The sequence below is a fragment of the Phalaenopsis equestris genome, unplaced genomic scaffold (genome assembly GCF_001263595.1).
Source record: "Phalaenopsis equestris unplaced genomic scaffold, ASM126359v1 Scaffold000002, whole genome shotgun sequence".
Lineage (NCBI taxonomy): Eukaryota > Viridiplantae > Streptophyta > Magnoliopsida > Asparagales > Orchidaceae > Phalaenopsis > Phalaenopsis equestris.
Genome location: NW_018164444.1, coordinates 19,265,160 through 19,270,683, shown reverse-complemented (window position 1 = coordinate 19,270,683; position 5,524 = coordinate 19,265,160).

The following is a 5,524-nucleotide window of genomic DNA, read 5'->3' as shown; positions in this document are numbered from 1 at the left end:
GGTTATGCGCACACACACACACACACACACATATATATATAATATAACTAACAGGTCAGCATACACGTCACACACACATGCTAGTTTTCTTTAAATTGAATGTGATACATGATAATAATAAAATACGTTAAAGAAAAAATATTAAGTATGGGCAACTACAAATAATTGCTAGTTTTCTTAAGTTTTTTTCCCCTAGAAATTGACTCTAAAATAATGTGTGTGTGACGTGTATGCTGACCTGTTAGTTATATTATATATATATGTGTGTGTGTGTGTGTGTGTGCGCCTAACCTGTTAGTTGGCATCTACGTTATAAGACCCGTCGTGTCAGGATTCGAATTGCTAGCACAGTTGCCCTTTAGAATGTGGTGTTTGAATTATTAGGTAGATTAGGGGTGGTTGAAGGCTTGTATTATAGCCTTTGGGCATTCCTTTACTATATATATATATATAATTATTTTAGAGCTAGTTTCTAAGGGAAAAAAAAAACCTTAAGATGACTAGCAATTATTTGTAGTTGCCCATATTTTATTTTTTAATTTCTTTAACGTCACGTATTTTATTATTGTCACCTATCACTAGGGGTGTAAATGAGTCGATCATGAGCAAGCTTGGGCTCAGGTCGCGTTCGACTCGTTCAAAAATACCACTGTTTGTGTTCGGCTTTCTTATATTTCAAACACAAAAAATTATTCGTGTTCAACACATTTGCATAGTGAGTCAAACACGGGTTGTTAGCGAACAAAGAACATTTTTTACAACCCTAGTCAAGCATGCAACAGATAAGGGTGTAAACGATCCAAGTTTGAGCAAGCCCATGCTCGACTTTTTGAGAAAATATCATTGTTCATGTTCGACTAGTTTATATATCAAGCTCAAAAAATTTATTCACGTTTTGCTCGTTTAATTTTCAAGCCGAGCACGAGCTGTTCATGAACAATGAGCCGTTTTGACAACCCTAGTCACAGAGTCATAGGGTGTTAATGGTCGGCTGAGATTTAAATCTTATTATTTATATTAAAGTTTAATTTAAATAGAATATAATATATTTTTATTATTCCATTTTTAATTAATAATTTTAATTGATTATAATTCTATGTAGTCTTGTAGTCAATTAAATCTTATAATTTAATTATTTTGATTCAAACGGGTCGAACACGAATGAACAAGGCTCATTTATATATCGAGCACAAAAAAATAATTAATGTTAGACTCATTTGCTTATCGAACGAATCAAACAAGGGCTACTTCACGAGCAGAACACAGCCCTACCTATCAAATTTATGCGTTTGACTTTAAAAAGGATGATAATTGCAATGTTTTTGGTGTGGCATTAAAAATTTGAGTGATAGATATGTAAATATGAGTATTAAGGTGTTCGATATTAAAATACGGAAGAGTTATGTAGCATGTATGTAAATGCTCCTTTTTCTTTTGTTCTATACATCTTCAGGGATATGTTCTGGAAGTTTCACTGGTCAACTTTGAATTAAGTCGTGGAGAAAAATAAGTTAGGATGGTCTAAATATATTTTCAAGATAAAGATGTATTTTTGTTTGTTGCAATATAACTTTATTTGTCAAAAAACTGTGGCATGCCATGCAATAATATTTTTTGCCTTGCATAAAGTTGTTCACTATAATATATCATAGTTTTTGAATAATAATGGTATAATATTTTTCATTTTGTAATTAAAATTTTCAGATCTCAATTTTCTTCCAAAATTTTAAAATTTTTTAATTTTTTTTAGATTAGTTTGACTTATTTTTACCATTATAATAATTAAAAAGAAATGTTAAAAGTCAAATAAATCATTGAAAAGATATAAGAGAACTTGATTTTATTGATGAAAATATTAAGTATGGGCAACTACAAATAATTGCTAGTTTTCTTAAGTTTTTTTCCCCTAGAAATTGGGACTTACTGGTAAAGAAAACAATAAAAATAGAATATAGTAGAAAAGGAAATAAATATTAACAAAATATAAGAGGCAGCTAATCTCTCTAATTAATGAGAGAAATAAATAGAGATTCCAAAGATCCCTCATATAATTTATAATAATTTATAACCCTCTAAATATCTCTAAATATAGAGTTATAACAAATATGAAATGTAATCATTATATTTTTTGAGATCTTTCAACACTCACCCTCAAGTTGGGTTGTATAGATTGTACATGTCTAACTTGTTACATAATTCTTCAAAATTGATTCTTGGGAGAGGCTTAGTGAAGATATCTGTTGTTTGATGTCGGAAATGAATGTATGAAAGTTCGACGACACCTCTCTCAATGTTTTCTGAGATGAAGTGTCGATCGATCTCGATGTGCTTCGTTCTGTCATGGTGTACTAGATTCTTTGCAATGCTGATTGATGCTTGGTTGTTTCATTGTAATTTGACACTTTTTTCAGTTAGCATTCCGAGTTCTTTGAGTATTCTTCAAATCAACATTCCTTCTCAGATCCCGAGTGCAAGAGCTCTGAATTCACCTTCAGCGTTGCTTCTTGATACCAAAGACTGTTTTTTGCTTCTCCAAGTGACTTGGTTTTCCCGGACATAAGTGCAATAGTCGGAAGTCAATCGTCGGTCCGAGACATCTCCTGCTCAGTCTGCATCTGAATACACTTCTATACTTCGATCCTTATTCCTTTGAAACAATAGCCCTTTGCTTGGAGTCATCTTGAGGTATCTCAAGATTCTGTAGATTGCATTCATGTGTTCTTCCGTAGGATTGTTCATGAATTGACTAACAACACTAAAAGAAAAATCAATGTCAGGTCGTGTGTGTGAGAGATCGATGAGTCGCCCCACGAGTCGCTGATATCTCCCGTTATCTACAGGTGCGCTATTTTTCTGAGTGTCGATCTTCTTGTAGGGATCCATTGGAGTATCGACGGGTTTGCAACCGAGCATACATGTTTCCTTCAATAGGTCCATTGTATATTTCTGTTGTGACACTAATATTCCTCATTTTGATCGAGCTAGTTCCATGCCGAGAAAGAACTTTAGGTTTCTGAGGACTTTGATTTCGAATTTCCGAGTGAGAAGCTTTGTCATATTTGTAAGTTCTTCTTCGTGATTTCCAGTGAGGATGATATCGTCGACGTATACAATTAGAATTGCAATCTTCTTTTCGGGAGAGGTTTTCACAAAGAGAGTGTGATCTGCCTGACACTAAGTATACTCGTGTTTTTTCACAGATTTTGCAAATTTATCGAACCATGCTCACGGAGATTGTTTGAGGCAGTACAATGATTTTCGTTGTTTGGGAAGGATGCTTTTAGTCTAGGAGGTGCTTCCATGTAAACTTCTTCTTCCAAATTGCCATTTAGAAAAGCATTTTTCACGTCGAGTTAATGTAGTTGTCAGTCTTCATTTATCACAAGTGAGAGAAGAATTCTGATGGTGTTAAATTTTGTCACGAGGGCAAAGGTTTCTTGGTAATCAATACCGTAAGACTGTGAAAAAATTTTTGCTACAAGACGTGCTCTTAATCTCTCAGTTGTACCATCTGCCTTGTGTTTGACTTTGAAAATCCATTTGCAGTCAATTGCTTTCTTTCCCTTTGGCAGGTCTGAAACAGTCCATGTACCATTCTTTTGTAGGGCGCTTACCTCCTCATTGATGGACGCTTTCCACCCCGGGTGTTTGAGAGCTTCATCAATGGTGTTTGAGACTTGTTGTTGAATGTAGTCACATAGGCTCGGGAAGTTGAAGATAGTTTTTCATAGGAAACAAAGTTAGAGATAAGATGCATTGTGTGTTCGTACCTGAGTGGAAGTCAGATGGTCATAACATCTTTACTTAAAACAATTGGAATGTCGAAGTCATCAATCATAGGTATAGTAGATTTATATTCAAGTGTGTTTGTACCTGAGTGGATTTCTGTAGGAGTTGGATCTGGTTCTGACTCTTGGATTGGTGCTAGATATGTTGGGTGGTCTATGTGATTATTGTGCGTGGGAGGTGGTGCAAGAATGGGTGACGAGTTGGAAACTTGAGGACTAGACAAAGACTAATTGTTAGGTACATTTTCACGTGAGTTGGATGAACTTGTTCAATCCGAGTCGGGAGATAATGAGTTTGGTTCAAGGGACGAGGATTTGGTGTGTGGTGGTATGAAATCGTTGTCCCCCCAAGACTGATATTCCCTTAAAGTCTCCCCCTGAATATTAGAATTGGGGTAGTAAGACTGATTTTCAAAGAAGGTGACATCCATAGTGTTGTAGGTTTTTCTTGTGAGAGGAGAGTAGCACTAATACCCTTTTTGAAGAGGCGAATAGCCGAGAAAAATACATTTAGTAGATTTAGGGTCAAGTTTGTTGCAATTGTGTGAATGAATGTAAACAAAGGAGGAGCAACCAAATACTTTGGTAGGTAGATTTTGGGCAATTATCTTGGTGTGGGGAAACGATTTGAGAAGGAGTTAGACTGAAGTTTGAAATTTGAGGACCCGAGAAGGCATCTTGTTGATGAGGTAGGCTGCACTAGATACAACGTCACCCCAAAAAACTTTAGGCACATTAGAGGAAAAGATGAGACAGCGAGCCACCTCGAGAATGTGGCGATTCTTGCGTTCAACGATCCCATTTTGTTGAGGAGTGTTGACACAAGAACTGAGATGGAGGATGTCTTTAGAGGAGAGATAAGAGCTGAGGATGGAAGCGAAGTACTCCTTTGCATTATCAGTCTTGAGTGCCTGGATTGAGGTTTGGAATCGTGTTTGGATCATTGAGTAAAATTGTTCAAATATGTGACCGATTGCAGATTTATCTTTCATAAGAAATAACCACGTTAGTCGAGTATGATCATCAATAAATGAGACAAACCTCCGAGTCTCAGTAAGGGTTATAACAAGGATGGGCCCCAGATATAGCTGTGAATGAGTGCAAAGGGTGGGAAGAGGTGTAACCAATATGTGGAAATGACGTGCGAGTGTGTTTGGCAAGTTGACAAAATTTACATTGAAAAGAACGAACATCTTTATTGATAAATAAATTTGGAAATAGTTTTGCAAGATACATAAAATTTGGATGGCCAAGACGAAAGTGTCATAACATAATCTCAAAATCTTTATTGACACTAAATTGAAGATAGAATGATGGGTAGGCAAATGTTCACAGCGAGGTCGTGGTGGTGAAGTACCGTTGATGACGTAGAGACCCGAGCACAACTCAGCATTGCCAATCCCGAGTTCGCATCGTGAAATCCACACATGGTAGGGAAAATTTAGCAATACACCTCAGATCACTAGTCAACTTTTCGATGGATATTAAATTACAATTTAAGGTAGGAACATGAAGCACAGATCAGAGTAAAATGTTTTGGGTGTGCACACGGAGCCAAAACCGGTGACTTTGGAGACATAGTCATCAACAACGCGGATGGTGGAGTTGTCTCCGCACGACATATAGTCATGAAGAATGAAGGCATCGCCAATCATGTGATGAGAAGCGTCAGAATTGATGATCCACTAACTGAGGGATCCTTGATTGACTGTGAAGGCATCGTAGAACGTAACTTG